Genomic DNA, 18579 nt, shown 5'->3' with positions numbered 1-18579 from the left:
TCCGGTCCCTCAACCACGTCGCCGTGCCGGGTGCGGGGGTCTCACTGTTATTGATTGGAGCGGACATCTCGGCAGTCGTGCTTTCCAGGAACTAGCAACAAGATGGCCACAGGGTCCTGGCGTCCCTGCTTTTATAGCCACCTCACATGCGTCCAGCTGCCATCGCGTCCCCCTTAGCTTCTTTCTGGCCCCTCCTCTATTGGGGCGGGGTTTTGGCCTTCGCGCCTCTGCTACTCAAGAAGACGCTCGAGCGGGAACTCTTCGCGCCAAAGATGGCGACTTCCGAAATTTTTCAGCCGGATACCTCCGGCGGTCACAAGGCGCACCTCTACCCAACGGCAGAGCGGTAAGATCCTGTTCACAGCGCCAAGTTGTCGCGAGTGGAGGAGGGGACGCCGCGCTCTCCCTCTGCTCGGGTCCGGCGGGCACTGCGGCCTGCTGCTGCCGCTGCTCGGTGGCTCGAGCGATGGGCCGGATCCGGGGGACTCTAGCGGCGCTCCTCGCCCGTGAGTGAAAGGGGGTTTTTGGGTGTGGGAATTGTTTATTGTCCGTGGCGCCACCCACCGGAGGAGCCCTATTTTGCCCGCAGGCACTGGCCCTGAGAAACTGGTGCCCTGGCGGTGGCGGTGTCTCTCTTCAATGGTTGGACTGTTGCCTTCAATCGGGACTTGGTTGTTTGGAGACAGACGTCCCCTTCACTGACGGATTTGGCAACTTTACGGCGACTCCTAGCCTTGCCGGGGTCCGAGAGGCCCCTGCCCTGGTGCTGACTGTTCTTCGTATACTGCTCCAGACCGCCGGGTCACTACCCATCCGCGGTCCTTCCAGCAATCTCCGAGCAGCCCCCCTCCAGACTGTCACCGCCGTTTGCTGACCTTGCTGACACTGTCCGGGCACACAGACGGACCAACTTCAGGCTTTCTTACTGACACTTTTACTCTTTTCTTCTGTTCCTCTACTACTTCACTTCCACTCCTCTCGCTTTCTCCTTCAAACTCTATCTCTCTTCTTCTCACTTTCACTTCCCTCACTTAACTCTTCACTCAAGCTCTCCCTGAGCTAAACTCTACTCCTCTCACTTTCCTCTCCTCAGCTTAACTGCCTGGTTCTCCCCGCCTCCAGGGCTGTGAACTCCTCGGTGGGCAGAGCCCACCGCCTGGCCCACCCCCTGGTGTGAACATCAGCCCCTGGAGGAAGGCAACAAGGATTTTGGTAGCCTTGGTGTTCCTAACTGGGGTGTAGGGTGTGGTGGTGTGATGACCTGTGACCCCTTGCTTGCCCAGGGCGTCACACATACACACGGCACACCGAGGGCAATACGCACCTTTGACACGTCCGTGAAAAACGTGCGTGATTTTCATGGACGTGTAAAAGAGGCCTCAGCTTCAGTTTTAAGTTCTAAACTTCTTCAAATACTGGAAACCATTTCTGTAATGATGAATTGCAACTACAACATTTTTTAGTAAACCAAGTTTAGTGTGAAGTGGTGGAAGATAAACATGAAGTGGATCAACAAGATATTTGTGTTGTACATTGTGCCAACAAACTGTGCGCGCGACTGTAAGGGGCCACTGTCTCATTTTGTAATGACAGCTGTCATCACAACTGTGCCATAGGCATAAGAAATATGTAATACGGGACCAAAGAGGTGCTATAGGGTCTTAACTAGTTGAAAAACAGGGTATCCATCCATCCATCCCGGCGGGTGACAGGGGGATACTGCAGCACACGACATACGCTGTGAGCTCCACGAAGATGGCGCTGATCTCCTCCATCTGCTGTGATCTGGACAGTCCAGGAGGTGCGTCCATTTCACAGCAGATGTCTTCTTTAATGTTACTAAATGAGGTTGGACGCCGACCACTGTCCTCTATGCACAGAGGGCTGACATAAAGGAGGTAACTGTCATTACACACAGCAAATCCAAGATGGCAGCCCCCAGTGCTTCAGTGAAACTAGAATTAAATAAAAACTAAATAAACAGTGATTTTAATTTTGTATTATAAATACTTGATTTCGAAATCACTATTATTAATACAAAAATAAAAAACCGCAACACCCTTCCTTTAATAAACACAAAAATAAAAGTTTATCTTCCACAGCATCACACTAAACTTGGTTTACAAAAAAAATGTTGTTGTTGCAATTGATCATTATAGAAATGGTTTCCAGGATTGGAAGGAGAACTGAAAACTGAGGCTAAATTAAAGGTCAAAATTGGCCCCAAAATAAACTAATGTATGATGGCCGAACAAAACTCAGCAGCTTGGAGCATTTGTGCTCGTTGTACAGAATTGACTTGGGACTGCTAGAGAAGGGAAACAAAAGGTGCAATAGGGTCTTAACCGGTAATAACCGTATGAAATTATAGAAAGGTACACTCACCTGGTGAGGTTGTGCTAGTCACAACCCCTTGCTGAGCATGTGAGTGTCCGCGTGGTTCAAGCAGCGGCCCCGTGGAAACGTGGTAAAAATATATATAGGGAGAACGGGTTTTTGCCGCGCTAAAAAACACTGTTGTCAGGATATTAATAAAAATCTCTTTTATTACAGTATTCCAACGCGTTTCAGAGACAAGGACCGTCTCCTTCTTCAGGGAAAAGAGAAATCATGTACACAGTTTGCAGACCGATTACTTATAAAGGAGTCTATACCGCCACTTTGACATCTATGACGTCAATGCTCTCATGGTAACGGAGTGACTCATAGACACGTGAAACTACAAAGGAGGAGTATTTTCCGTTGACACATAAGAAAAAAATAGACATGAATAAAGGCATAAAATAAAGATAAAAATAAAAAAATAAAAAATATATATAAAAACATTTTTTGCTTGTTTTTTTCAGAGTGCGACAATATGTTAACAAACATATGAATTTAGTGTGGTTTACGAACCTAAAAAGGAGGGTAATCATTTGGTTTAACATGGGGTAGTTAGTAGTTAACCATTACTCCAAAGCTTACCGGTTTCAGAGGAGATGAAGATTTAAAGGTTTCTCTGGTGTCACAGTGAAGAAATAAATAAAGGAATCAAGTGTGCTGATTTGATAGAAAAAATGTGTGCGCAAAGAATATCTATCTATATATTCTCTTTTCCCTGAAGAAGGAGACGGTCCTTGTCTCTGAAACGCGTTGGAATGCTGTAATAAAAGAGATTTTTATTAATATCCTGACAACAGTAGAATTGACTTGGGAACAGACAAGCTGAACAAATGGACAACATGCTTAATGCATATGAACAACATGGCTGCCAAATGTCATTGAAAATGTAATTGTTACAGATCCATCTTGACTTTTTTCCACTCAATTTAGGAGATGTAACTGACGAACATGGAAAAAGATTCCATAAATAAATTTCTACTCTGGAGATCAGATACCAAGGCTGCTGGAATCCCAATATGACGGGGAACTAGAGCTGGTTTTTGCAACGGGCAAATCTGATGCTCCCACGTGCAAAACCAGATGCCTGAAGCACTTCTAAGGGTATATCCGCACGCTGTGTTCTTGATTTGATAAAAAAAAAATGCACCCTTTGGCAGACTTTGACAACTGTAAATACTGCGTTTGACAAAAAAATGCATCCAAAACGCATGCATTTTGGATGTGTTTTGCATGCGTTTTGGATGCATTTTTGACAGTGCGGTCAGCAGACAGAGACACGCGATGAGAATGAACTCAGATGAGCTTCTGAGGTCAGTGCCAGGACACAGGCAGTAGTGCAGGGTCTGCAGCAGTGACGCAGAGCTTCACCCGACTTCATTGTCATGGCGTTGCTCTGTCTCTGTGTGCTGTAATGAACTCGGATGAATTCTGAGGTCAGTGCCAGGACACAGGCAGTAGTGCAGGGCCTCGCAGCTGTGACTTCAGAGTTTCACCTGAGTTCACTGTCATCTTACAGCTGTGTCTCTGTGTCATGATTCATGACAGCACACAGAGACAGAGCCGCGCGATGACAGTGAATTCAGGTGAACCTCTGAGGTCAGTGCGGGGTCCACAGCAGTGACCCGAGTTCTGTCTATTCTCTACTGTACTCTACTCTGTCTATGGTGGGGCAGAATCCATAGAGCATGCAATCGGCTTTTTTTTTTAACAAAAATACTGCATCCATTATGCAGTGTTTCTGCAACGATTTGATACGCACATGTGCTGTCATATCACTGCAGAATATTCAACAGTTACGTGCGCATGAGCCCTTAGAAGTCTAGGGAATAAAAAAAATACACTTGTTTGTGCGGTATATGTGTACATTTCCCTATTATACACATATATTCCATGTTCATTCCCCACCTAAGAAGCTTAGGGAATAAAATGTACACTTGCTTGTGTGGTATATGTGTAGTATATGTTTACATTTCCCTAATATCTACATATATTCTATGTTCATTCCATATCTATGATGTCTATGAAACCTATTATTCATCTCCATAATTTGGAACCAAGAAGTTATGTTCATTCTTTTTGTTCATTCCTTTTGTTCATTCTTTTTAGTATGTCCCGGCATGGGTATGTGGTATGTGTGTTCATTCCCCCATTATCCACATATATTCTATGTTCATTCCCCACCTAAGATGCTCAGGGAATAAAATACATACTTATTTGTGTGGTATATGTGTTCATTCCCCTATATCCACATATATTCTATGTTCATTCCATATCTATGATTGTTTTTAGTATGTCCCGAAAAAAACCGCAGTGTGCGCACACCATGTTTTTTTTTACCATAGGTTTTGCTGGGGAAGGACGGCAGCAAAGTTATGAACATTTTCTGCAGCAAAACATGCAGAAAAACTGCGGTAAAAACCGCAGCATGCACACAGGGCCTTAAGGGGGCTTTACATGGTAGCGATCTCGCTAGCAATTTCTAGCGATATCGAGCGTGAAAACACCCGCCCGTCGTGCATACGATTGTTTGTGATCGCTGCCGCAGCGAACATTATCGTTACGGCAGTGTCACACAAACTTACCTGGTCGGCGGCGTGGCTGTGACTGCCGAACAATCCCTCCCTCAAGGGGGAGGGACATTCGGCATCACAGTGACGTCACTAAGCGGCCGGCCAATCAAAGCGGAGGGGCGGAGCTGAGCGTGATGTAAACATCCCGCTCACCTCTTCCTTCCGCATTGTGGCCGGCGGCAGGTAAGGAGACGTTCCTCGCTCCTGCGGTGTCACACATAGTGATGTATGCTGCCGCAGAAGCGACGAACCACAACGAAAAACAACCATTACCGATTTTGAGTTTGGGACGACCTCTCCATGGTGAACGATTTTCACCATTTTTGAGGTCGCTTAAGGTCGCAGGTACGTGTCACACGCTGCAATATCGTTAATGACGCCGGATGTGCGTCACTAACAACGTCACCCCGACGATAAAACATTAACGATATCGTAGCGTGTAAATCCCCCTTAACAGTCGATGCCCACTATAACAGGATAACGACTTAAGTGTAGTCTGGGCCACTGGTGTGCATTGCCTCTGTGGGCCCAGACACCCCAGTCTGACCCTGTGTAGTCATATAGAAGAGGGATGAGGAGACCTTCCTGGCGCAGACACCGGCTATAAGTCACACAGCCACTATATGTCACTATATGTCACTATATGTCACTATAAGTCACACAGCCACTATATGTCACTATATGTCACTATATGTCACTATATGTCACAGACATGTGAATTGATATAAGGCTAAGGAGTTTTAGTTCCAGTTTTATTTGTTTTTCAGTGGGTTCTTCATTCGGCAGAGGGGGTCTAGTGACTGTACAGTGGCATATAATGGAGCAGTGTGCTGTACAGCAGCTGTTATCTGCCACCTCAGCAGTTTCCCGCCTCCTGCACCTAGGACTGAAGCATCGGAGGATGTGAGGGCTGCAGCGGGAGGGGCAGTCACCATACCGCCCGGCCGGCAGAGGAGGGGGGCAGCGGCCATGATGACAGGAGGGGTGGTGTGCTGATGTCACAGGGGGAGGAGGACAGGAAAAGCCCACACGACACTTTTCTAGTGAGTGAGACAATTTCATCCCTGACTGCGACTTGTGTCCTGCGCTCTGCCCTCCGGTGACTTGTGTCTCTGCCCTCCGGTGACTTGTGTCTCTGCCCTCCGGTGACTTGTGTCTCTGCCCTCCGGTGACTTGTGTCTCTGCCCTCCGGTGAGTTGTGTCTCTGCCTCCGGTGACTTGTGTCTCTGCCCTCCGGTGACTTGTGTCTCTGCCCTCCGGTGACTTGTGTCTCTGCCCTCCGGTGAGTTGTGTCTCTGCCTCCGGTGACTTGTGTCTCTGCCCTCCGGTGAGTTGTGTCTCTGCCCTCCGGTGAGTTGTGTCTCTGCCTCCGGTGACTTGTGTCTCTGCCCTCCGGTGAGTTGTGTCTCTGCCCTCCGGTGAGTTGTGTCTCTGCCCTCCGGTGAGTTGTGTCTCTGCCTCCGGTGACTTGTGTCTCTGCCCTCCGGTGAGTTGTGTCTCTGCCCTCCGGTGAGTTGTGTCTCTGCCCTCCGGTGAGTTGTGTCTCTGCCCTCCGGTGAGTTGTGTCTCTGCCTCCGGTGACTTGTGTCTCTGCCCTCCGGTGACTTGTGTCTCTGCCCTCCGGTGAGTTGTGTCTCTGCCCTCCGGTGAGTTGTGTCTCTGCCTCCGGTGACTTGTGTCTCTGCCCTCCGGTGACTTGTGTCTCTGCCTCCGGTGACTTGTGTCTCTGCCTCCGGTGACTTGTGTCTCTGCCCTCCGGTGACTTGTGTCTCTGCCTCCGGTGAGTTGTGTCTCTGCCTCCGGTGACTTGTGTCTCTGCCCTCCGGTGAGTTGTGTCTCTGCCTCCGGTGACTTGTGTCTCTGCCTCCGGTGACTTGTGTCTCTGCCCTCCGGTGACTTGTGTCTCTGCCTCCGGTGAGTTGTGTCTCTGCCTCCGGTGACTTGTGTCTCTGCCTCCGGTGACTTGTGTCTCTGCCCTCCGGTGAGTTGTGTCTCTGCCCTCCGGTGAGTTGTGTCTCTGCCCTCCGGTGACTTGTGTCTCTGCCTCCGGTGAGTTGTGTCTCTGCCTCCGGTGACTTGTGTCTCTGCCTCCGGTGACTTGTGTCTCTGCCCTCCGGTGAGTTGTGTCTCTGCCTCCGGTGACTTGTGTCTCTGCCCTCCGGTGAGTTGTGTCTCTGCCTCCGGTGACTTGTGTCTCTGCCCTCCGGTGACTTGTGTCTCTGCCTCCGGTGACTTGTGTCTCTGCCTCCGGTGACTTGTGTCTCTGCCTCCGGTGACTTGTGTCTCTGCCCTCCGGTGAGTGACTTGTGTCTCTGCCCTCCGGTGACTTGTGTCTCTGCCCTCCGGTGAGTGACTTGTGTCTCTGCCCTCCGGTGAGTGACTTGTGTCTCTGCCTCCGGTGACTTGTGTCTCTGCCTCCGGTGACTTGTGTCTCTGCCCTCCGGTGACTTGTGTCTCTGCCCTCCGGTGAGTTGTGTCTCTGCCCTCCGGTGAGTGACTTGTGTCTCTGCCTCCGGTGACTTGTGTCTCTGCCTCCGGTGAGTTGTGTCTCTGCGGCTTTCCCTGCTCCTGAGTGTGTGGGGCGCTGCAGTGCGGCCGGTACTGGTGCCAGTGTGTGCTCCGGGGAGGCGCTGTATGAAGTCCTGGGCTGCCTCCGGTGCTCCGCAGTGATGTCCGCCGCCTCCTCGTCCCGCTATGTGGAGGGCGGACATGCACCTGTGGCCTCTGCTGTTACAGGTGGCACATCTCATCTGTGGGGAGGCAGCCGCCATTCCTTCTTTCCCCGTCTCCTGAGGGTCCCTGCCCCCCCCCTTTCTTGCCATCTCTTTTATACTTGTGGTTTAGGAGAGTCCACAAGTAACTTTGTTTTTGTGTTATTTATGACTATGGTATTTCGCAGCGCAGATTGATTTGTGTGGCTGCAGTGCCATCTGTAAGCCAGGGCCGCATCCCTCACCAGCCACAGGCCCCATATTGCAGATAATACCTGTGAAATGTGCTTACAGACTGCCACATACAGATGTTATTTTAGCCAGTTGTGACCCCCATTAGCAGTGGATAGTACTTACTAGGGTACGCTCACACGAGAAAACCTCTCCTTGCACTTAGACCATTGTTAGTCAATGAGGCAGATCAGATTTTTTTCCTTATCCAAATTCTGGGTGAGATAAAAGTTGTAGCATGCCGCAATTGTCAGTGAGAGCCGTGTCACTTGCACCCATACAAGTCTATGGGTGCGAGTGAAACATCAAACTGCATTCAGATGACATCCGAGTGCAGCGCAGCGGGAGGCAAACGTTATTAGAATATCGCATCTGATGCACTCACATCGGAAGCGGCACAACCGTGTGAATCCAGCCTTAAAAGTTAATTGATTTGCAGGAGGCAGTCCATCAGCCAGGCCGGTAATTTGCGGTGTCAGCATCCCCGGCCTGGTACGATGCCATCATTGTGCCATGTCACACATGCGACATTACACCAGATCAACTAATCAAAACAAGAGCCAGGGATGCCGGGACGTAGTAGGCCGCTCACAGGGCTACAGTAGCCATAGATCTCTGATGTAGCCAATAAATGGTAGCATTTATAACTATTAGTGAACCGGCAACCGGTCAGGGGCGCATCAGGCTCATCTATGCTCATGGAGAAGAAAGGCTGGCCTGGTTGATCCCACAGGAGAGCTACTGTAACCCAAATGTCAGCTCCCGTGATAGAATGGTGCTAGCAGATAATGGGTATTGGTAGCTGAGGACTGTGGGGCTTAGTATCTCCAGACCATTCAGAAAGCCCATATCTATTGTACAGTGAGCACATAAACATCAGAACTGGACTACAGAGTAATGTAAAAAGGCCGTCTGGTATACCACATTTTATGAAGATGGCCAAGGACATGTCACTTCTGTTCCCCAGCTAAGACATGCACAAGGATGCCCCATAGGAAGAAGATAAGCAGCGGAGGAGGCTTCAAGTTCTACTGGGAAACCTTGGATCCTGGCAATGTGTGGCTGATTCTGTGACAAGTAGAGGCTACCTATACTTTGTTGCAGGTCAAGAACCATCCTAATGGCTGTCACCTTTTTTGGCAGGACAATGCCCTGCTGCACTGCAAGATGTATACATGATCGGACTGAGAAACGTGATAAAGATCTCAAAGTATTGACTGAGTGTTGCTCAGAATTTACTCTGAGTGAGCATCTGTGGGAAGCGCTGGAGACACCACTCCAGACCATGGAGGCCGCACCTCAAAATTTACAGGACACCAAGCATCTGCTGAATTCTTGGTGCATTTACCACAGGATCTTCAGAGATCTTGTGCGGCCCGTGGCTATGCTGGCTTGGTGGTACAAGAAGGACCTACAAAATACTAGTTAACGGGTATTTAAACACATATACGGATAGACCCCAACTAAAACATAACATTTAATGATTATTTTATAATGGTCTGAACCACAATACAATATAGATATCAGTGCACTGGAAGGAGGAGGAAATAATTCCCTACAATCTCCATTCCCTACTGCAGGGGTGGGGAACCTTTTTTCAGCCGGGGGCCATTTGGAAATTTCTACCAACCTTCAGGGGCCGCACAAAATTATCAATGTGAAAATTACCCGGCTATATTTGGTCAAACAATTAACTCACCCCTACTGTGGCGGCCGGAGCGGCTTCTCTTTGGTGTGGCTGTGATGTTGGATGATACTAATCATGTTTCTTCTCACAACTGCTTTTCTGTCTCGGTCTGAAGCGCAGTCAACTCTTTGTGATAATAATATTTGCTAAATCATATAAATCACATAGGAGACGCTGGAGGCACACACAACACATAGGAGACGCTGGAGGCACACACAACACATAGGAGACGCTGGAGGCACACACAACACATAGGAGACGCTGGAGGCACACACAACACATAGGAGACGCTGGAGGCACACACAACACATAGGAGACGCTGGAGGCACGCACAACACATAGGAGACGCTGGAGGCACGCACAACACATAGGAGACGCTGGAGGCACACACAACACATAGGAGACGCTGGAGGCACGCACAACACATAGGAGACGCTGGAGGCACACACAACACATAGGAGACGCTGGAGGCACACACAACACATAGGAGACGCTGGAGGCACGCACAACACATAGGAGACGCTGGAGGCACACACAACACATAGGAGACGCTGGAGGCACGCACAACACATAGGAGACACTGGAGGCACGCACAACACATAGGAGACGCTGGAGGCACACACAACACATAGGAGACGCTGGAGGCACGCACAACACATAGGAGACGCTGGAGGCACGCACAACACATAGGAGACGCTGGAGGCACGCACAACACATAGGAGACGCTGGAGGCACGCACAACACATAGGAGACGCTGGAGGCACGCACAACACATAGGAGACACTGGAGGCACGCACAACACATAGGAGACGCTGGAGGCACGCACAACACATAGGAGACACTGGAGGCACGCACAACACATAGGAGACACTGGAGGCACACACAACACATAGGAGACACTGGAGGCACACACAACACATAGGAGACACTGGAGGCACACACAACACATAGGAGACACTGGAGGCACACACAGCACATAGGAGACACTGGGACTGCTCTATATACATTACAGGAGTCACTGAAGGCACATACATCACTGGAGGGGCTGGGGGCATATACATCACATTGAAAACGCTGGGACTGACGTATACACAACAGAAAGGAAACGCTGGGACTGACGTATACACCACAGAAAGGAAACGCTGGGACTGCTGTATATACACAACACAGGAGACACTGGAAGCACATACATCACATGAGGAGCTATATATGCCCCCAGCCCCTCCTGTGATGTAAATGCCCACAGCCCCCCCTGTGTTGTGTATGTCCCCAGTGTCTCCTGTGATGTATATGCCCCCAGCATCTCCAATGTGATGTATAAGTCACAGGAGACGCTGAAGGCAAACAACACAAGAGGGGCTGGGGGGCATACACAACGCAAGAGGGGCTGGGGGGCATACACAACGCAAGAGGGGCTGGGGGGCATACACAACGCAAGAGGGGCTGGGGGGCATACACAACGCAAGAGATACTGGGGGGCATACACAACGCAAGAGGTGCTGGGGGGCATACAGAACGCAAGAGGGGCTGGGGGACATACACATCACAAGAGGAGCTGGGGCAAAGCCATCACTGAGGGGGGAACACAACACTGGGGGGTGATGCACAGCATTGGGAGGGCACACAGCACTGCCCCCCAGTAATGTCAAGGCTCTGCACACAGCACCTGCAGAGCCCTGACATTACCGGGGAGCCACAAACCTGAGGTGATAGACAGCATGGGGTGAGGGACACAGCAGTGATCGTTGCACACAACTCTGGAGGGAGGGTACACAAAGTGCTGGACGGGGAGCAGAGTGCAGGCGCGCACACACAGCGCCGGAGACAGTGCAGGCCGGAGGGCAGAGGGGCGGGCAGATCGCTCTGGAGTTGAAAGGTGCGGTCACACCACACAACAGGACATAGGGGCGGGCACATCGCGCCGAGGGCAGAGGGGGCAGATCGCTCCGGAGGGCAGAGGGGCGGGCACACCACACGAGGGGAACGAGGGGCGGGCAGATCGCTCTGGAGGGCAGAGGGGCGGGCACACCGCACGAGGAGAAAGAGGGGCGGGCAGATCGCTCCGGAGGGCAGAGGGGCGGGCACACACAGCACGAGGGGAAGAGGGGCGGGCACATCGCTCCGGAGGGCAGAGGGGCGGGCACACACACAGCACGAGGGGACAGAGGGGCGGGCACACACCGCTGATTACGCTACTGGACAGCGGGAGAGCCCATTGGTTCTCCCGAACAGTGCATGTGGTGATTTAAAGGGCTGGCGGCCCCAGCACTACAGCCCCCGGGAATGTGCCCGGGGGCCGCATAAAAGGTCATGGCGGGCCGCATGCGGCCCGCGGGCCGGAGGTTCCCCACCCCTGCCCTACTGTGTCCTACCTAGCCATGGAGGTTGGCACCCTAGATGTACGATATGGCGCCCCCACTCCTCGACGGCTTTCCCTGTCCTAACCCTGTAAACCCCTGCAACAAAAGATAAAGTGCAGTGCGCAAATTAAAGTGCTTCAAGTGCAATAGCTTCAGTTCACAAAAAGTCTCCGGGATACCCAGGATGTCGCAATGGTTCTCTATGAGAACAACAACTTACGCTGCTTTCACACATCCGTTTTTTCCTGTGCGGCACAATCCGGCTCTTTGCAGAAAAAACGCAACCGGTTTTTTTTGCCGATGGATGCGTCTTTTCCGCATAGACTTTCATTAGTTCCGGATTGTGCCGCATGGCCTTGCGTTCGGTCCGGTTTTTGCCGGATGCGGCATATTTAGCCCGTGCGGCGGCCGGATGGAACGTTGCCTGGCACGCTTTTTTGTCCGGCAAAAAAAAACGCATCGCGCCGCATCCGGCCGATGCGGTGGTTTTTCCAATGCATGCCTATGGATGCCGGATGCGGCGCGATGCGGCAAAAAACGCATCCGGCCGCCGCATGCGGTTTTTTGCACTGCACATGCTCAGTAGCGTGCCGCAACCGGCAAAAAACGGACGGGCCGCATGTAAAAACTTATGCAAAGGATGCGTTTTTTTTGCCGCATCCGTTGCATAGGTTTTAGAGCCGGATTTAGCCGCACTGCTGAAACCGGATGTGTGAAAGCAGCCTAATCAGGGAAAGCCCAAAGTATAACTTATCTTAATAACGCCTCATGCCTCGACGCGTTTCCCCAGTTCTCTGGTTCATCAGGAGGCCGATAGTTACAAAATGTGGCTAGATAAACCAACAAACAGCACCATGCTGCTGGATATGAATGATACAAGAAGGACCTACAGTGGTCTTAATGCTATGGTGTATAGATGTACGTAAAGGTGTGACAGTAACAAGGTCTGGTAAATATAAGATCGGTGGCGGTTCAACACCTGGAATGTCCACCGGTCAGCTTATACCTGCTTTGGCAGCAGCCGAATTTAAGGGCTTGTTCACATGCTGCTTTTTGCCTCGTTTTCAATGGTAAAAAAAATAAATCTGCACTGTACAGTACTGCACTTTCTGCTTATTTTTTCGTTGCAGATGTAAAGCAGTTTGATATCTGCAGCATGTCAAATCTTACAGCTTCTTTGCAGCATTTTTCACTCATTGAAATGAATGAAATAAAAAAGCACAGTGTTTTTGGTGCAAAATAATCTACAATTCTCAGGGTGTGCAGATAGCATAAGCCGTGTACAGGACAGAACACTGCAGCAATGTACATTTAGTGGATGCTGTGTGGTACTGCAGTTTATCCTGCTCATGAGCCCCACTGATCTCATGGTGACCTAACCTATGGGTAGATCATGGCTAGTTTAGTCCCTGACAATCCCTTTACATGAATGTCTCATGAGGACAACCCCTTTCCCAAATGCAGCCCTGCCAGAGATCAGCTGATTATGGTGGGTTCGACAGCTGAAACCCCCCGGGCGGCTATGCTTCATCCTGATGTAATCGTATTGGTGACCGTATGTCTTCTGTAGTCAGCATGTCACTTCTTTCTATCTGAGTTCAAACCAGGAAAATCCAGTCTTGCAGAAGGAGGCACAAAGGACATTGGGACAAGGATAACACGCTGTATAATCGCAGGCTCTGGAGGAGGCACATACATCCGGTTTGTCTCATAACGGGACTGAAACTTTCTGATTTACATGCTGCAGCCATTCAGCCCCAGCCCTGGGATCTCCGGGAGATGTTTATACACTACACGCAGCAGGCTCCTCTGAAAGATGCATTTTACAACCTAAACAAATGCAGATGGCATGTCCTTTTGTATAATCCATTCACATAGACATCTACGTGCCCAGGCAAGAATAGCGATACACTTGGTAGGCTTATCATTGATGCTCAGCAATGCATTGGGCAAATTATGTAGCAGTCAGGAGCCTAAAATGGAAAGCCAGCGTTCCTTTTTGAATGCTGAAGATTGCAGACGTTTTCGAACTTGTCTGGAATTCTTGTGGTCTATTAATGTTGTTGTTGTTGAAAGTGCTCATTGGACATTGTTTTTCCATAATGCCAGCAGAACGCCCCCTCCCCCATATCTAAATACAACAGCCAGTGGGCACGAAGATCAAAAGCAAAGTGAGAACATAGTATTTCACTGAAATCGTAGTAGATGATTGGAACAAATTTCTAGCAGATGTGGTTGGAAGATCATTACTTAGGCCTTGATTCATCAAGGCTTTTGTTTTGCATGCCAGTCTTGCTGAAGAGTGCACTGAAGTATTCATTAAGGGGAGTCTGACAACTGATGCATGCGGCCCAAAAACATGGGCAGCATGTGTCAGGCACTGGCTGTATGGTCTCAGCCAGGTAAGCTGGACTCTGAGAGCACTGCTGTGTTTTAGCCAAAGACATTCTTCAATAGCCGCCGAGGACCGAAGCACACGGAACACTAGTCAGACAGGCCGGTCCCAGTGACCTCTCCACGCTCACTTCTAATGTGTAAATGGAGAGACCTGTCAGTCACTGGCAGCGGACTAGGAGAACCCGCCAGGGCCTGTGGCTGACCAGTCTCCTATACGTCTGAGTCCCCAGTCACTTTTAAAGTACAGTGGAACCTTGGTTTACGAGAACAGTCCGTTCTGGGAGTGTGCTTGTAAACAAAGTTTACTCGTCTAGCAAAGCAAGATTTCCCATAGGAAATAATGGAAGCTCAGAAAATTTCATTCCACAACTTGTGCAATGTCCCCTATTGTGCCATTCCACACACACACACACACTATGCCCACCTTACCGTCCGTTCCCTCGCCGGCCTCCTGGTTCTTGTAGTCCACAGGTATGTGTATCCGGTAACCATCGCGACCGATGCAGGAGCTTCCGCTGTCAGCGTCCACGTCATACGCATGAGCCGCTTGCCTCTGATTTGTCAGCGTGCTGCCTTTGAGAAGCGCTGACAGCGGAAGTTCCTCCATCGTCGTGATGGTTACCTGATACACATACCTGTGGACTACTAGAACCAGGAGGCCGGCGAGGTAACGGAAGGTAAGGTGAGCATAGTGTGTGTGTGTGTGTGTGTTTGTGTGGACTGCAAGAGCGGGTCAGAGCGCGGTGAAAGTACGGAACCGGCAGTGTGTGTGCGGTGAGTATTTGCTTGCACAGCAAAGCTTGCTCGTAAACTGACTTACAAATTTATAGTACAGCAAAAAGAAAATTACTCGTAAACTGAGGTTCCACTGTATATTTCTCTCTGAAACGCCATATGTATCAGCTGTCAGGTTCCCTATAAGAGGTTTGTGCCTGACCTTTCAGCTGCTGTGCATCACCACGAAAAACGTATTCCAGTTTAACATTGAAGTACATTTCTTAATTTCTACCACTTTTTTCTGTAAATTATGATGACTGTAAACCATGCATTTTCAGCTAAGGCTACTTTCACACTTGCGTTGAACGGTATCCGTTGCATTGCGTTGTGTGACGGATGCAACAGATGTGTTGCATATAGTGGCACAACGGATGCAACGGATGCTGCAAAACAACGCAATCAGTTTGGGTTTTTTTTACAGTTAACCGGCGGCAGACTATTGTGAACGATCAGCTGATCACTCACAGTTGCCGGGTGATCAGCTGATCACTCACAGTAGCCGGCCGTCGGGTGATCAGCTGATCACTCACAGTAGCCGGCCGCCGGGTGATCAGCTGATCGTTCGGTCGCCGACAATGTGTGCGGGGGGCGGAGTGCAAAGTGGGTGGAGCCGAGTGGGCCCATGGCTGAGGACGTCAGTGCCGCGGGGACTGCATCGCTGGGGGACAGGTGAATGAGTGTGAGAGAGTGTGTGTGTGTGTGTGCGTGTGCGATTGTGTGTGTGTATACATACGGAGTGCGGGAGGGGGCAGAGCCGAGCGGGGAAGTGTCGGGCTCCCGGCACATGTAACCAGGGTTCCTTCGTTACCCGATGTGTACCCTGGTTACAGGTGCAGGGAGCCAGAGGGAGCATGCGCAGTGGAATCCAAAGGATTCTGTTGCTCAAAAAAAGTTACATGTTGCGTTCCTTCCGCCCGACGCAGCGTCAAAATAACGACGCTGCGTCGTCCGGCGGATGCAACGCTGACACTTGCGTTACAGTGAGTCATCCATACAAGTCTATATATACAACTGACTGCGCTATTCTCCATAGTGACGGACTCTGCTGAACGCAAGTGTGAAAGCACCCTAAATTGTGCCCATTTTCAAAAGGTTGTTGGAGCTGAGGCTTGTGTAAAACACCACACATCTGTTTTCTGCTTAAATTCTGGCAACTGATGTGAACTCGGAGTGTAAGGGCAGAGGTAGATGGCAGTATTTTCAGTCCGAGACTTTTCTGACCAAACATCAGATCGTGCTCAGACCAATATTAGACTATGGGGTCGAGCACGTCAGATTCTTTTTTTTCCTTGGACCAGGTCTGTTCGAGGGGAAAAAAATCGCTGTATGTCCAAGTTTGATCTAATGTTCATATTGCACTCAGACATGCAAGTAAGTGAGTGCTTCTCAATCTTCGGACTGCACTTGGATGACATCTGAGTTCAGTCGATTTTTGCACACTGACACAATGGGGAAAATCTAGAAGTTTTGTTCTCCATCTACTCCTCACAGTGTGCTTCTATACTCTGATTGATAGAGTACAGAAGCTGGCACTGGAATCAAACTGATCAGAGTCTGAGCAGACTGTCCATTACATGATCAGCCCGATTCTCTGAGGTGAGAGAATCTATGGCTGTCTAGCCCTATCCTAAGGGCTCATGCGCACGTAACTGCATAATATTCTGCAGCGATTTGACAGCACATGTACACTTCAAATCGCTGCAGAAACACTGCGTAATGAATGCAGTATTTTTGTTAAAAAAAAGCCGTTTTCATGCGTTTGGGATGCTGCCCCCACCATGCATCCAGAACGCACAAATAATTGACATGCTGCTTTTATGAACTCACGGATTTGGGTCAAAATGTTAGCACCCAAATTGCTGCATTCATAAAAGCAACATGCGCACATATCATGCACAATCTACATAGATTGTGCAGGGGATGCAGGACGCATGCATTTACGCTGCAGTGCAATACGCAGCATAAATGCATGTAAGTACGCAACGTGCGCATGAGCCCTTACTGCGGTCTAAGTAGAACTTGAAGCACGATGTCTGCGCCTGCCTCCAGCTGCTCTCTCCACCCCTCAATGTAGAATTTTGAAAGCGACAACCATCGTAGCCAGGATCCCTGTAATGTTGAAACCTGTCTATCCATGAATTGAAAAATTGAAAGAGGAATATCCAGGAGCAGAGTTATATATAAAAATATCTCACAGTACAGACCAAAAGTTTGGACACACCTTCTCATTCAAAGAGTTTTCTTTAGTTTCATGACTCTGAAAATTGTAGATTCACATTGAAGGCATCAAAATGATGAATTAAAACGTGTGGAATGAAATACTTAAAAAATGTGAAACAACTGAAAGTATGTCTTATATTCTAGGTTCTTCAAAGTAGCCACCTTTTGCTTTGATTAATGCTTTGCACACTCTTGCCTTTCTCTGGATGAGCTTCAAGAGGTAGTCACCGGAAATGGTTTTCCAACAGTCTTGAAGTAGTTCCCAGAGATGCTTAGCACTTGTTGTCCCTTTTGCCTTCACTCTGCGGTCCAGCTTACCCCAAACTATCTCGATTGGGTTCAGGTCTGGTGACTGTGAAGGTTAGGTCATCTGGTGTAGCACCCCATCTCTCTCCTTCTTGGTCAAATAGCCCTTACACAGCCTGGAGGTGTTTGGAGTCATTGTCCTGTTGAAAAATAAATGATGGTCCAACTAAACGCAAACCGAATGGAATAGCACGCCGCTGCAAGATGCTGTGGTAGGCATGCTGGTTCTGTATGCCTTCAATTTTGAATAAATCACCAATAGTGTCACCAGCAAAGCACCCCCACACCATCGTTTACCCTTTCATCCTGTTAGTCTGACAGATTGTAGATTGGGGAAGCCTGCTCCTTACATGAGTTGGTTCTTCAGCAGGATAGTGTGCAGTACTGCAGCATATAGTGTATTGTGCAGTAATCTTTGATTAATCTCCTGCTTTTTACTCTGCTCTTGTTGGCAATGAAGCTGTAGTATTACAAGTTTCCATTTTTAAAGGTATATAACCTGTGTGTGGCTATATTTTGAAATTCTACTTCCATGTTCCTGTTCCTATTGAATGCAAATCAAATGGAGCATTTATTAAAAAATACTGAACTAAACACTTTCTGCAGCTGCTGACTTCTCTGTACTAAAGCGACAGTAACTGGCATTAACTAAGGAAGGGACATGCAAAATGTGCCCATATGTCTCCTCTTACACTGCTTTCTCCATTATGCTGTGGTGCTTGCAGATGTGAAGGAGTGAGGCGTAGTATGTAGTCAGCAGTGTTTGCTCAGCAGTCAGCACATTGATCATCGCTTGCCTCTGCCTCATGTTAGAAGCACATCTGCCATGCTTGTAGCTTGCCATGGTTGGCTGCTCGGGCCATCCAGACAGCTGTTTACAAGAGTACAGATGACGTACTCCTATATAGAGTGCAAGGTTGTAGGGGGCGCAGAGTGGG

At 49.4% G+C, this 18579-nt stretch overlaps 1 protein-coding gene across 5 annotated transcripts in view; it reads left to right on the top strand.

The window, feature by feature from the left end:
• Positions 1 to 18579, top strand: part of CARHSP1 (calcium regulated heat stable protein 1) — a 206158-nt gene that overhangs the window by 121756 nt on the left and 65823 nt on the right. Inside the window, exon 1 of one of the 5 annotated variants that reach the window (XM_075319097.1) lies at positions 5899 to 5995. The exons of 1 other annotated variant lie outside the window; for it this stretch is intronic. The gene's annotated coding sequence lies outside the window, so the exon portion shown is untranslated. Of the gene's footprint in view, positions 1 to 5898; positions 6075 to 7342; positions 7442 to 18579 lie in introns of those variants that run through there. 3 more of the 5 variants (XM_075319094.1, XM_075319095.1, XM_075319096.1) reach the window with 3 other exon arrangements.

The sequence above is a fragment of the Anomaloglossus baeobatrachus genome, chromosome 7, assembly GCF_048569485.1.
Source record: "Anomaloglossus baeobatrachus isolate aAnoBae1 chromosome 7, aAnoBae1.hap1, whole genome shotgun sequence".
NCBI lineage: Eukaryota > Metazoa > Chordata > Amphibia > Anura > Aromobatidae > Anomaloglossus > Anomaloglossus baeobatrachus.
This window is presented reverse-complemented; position numbering and strand designations above follow the sequence as displayed.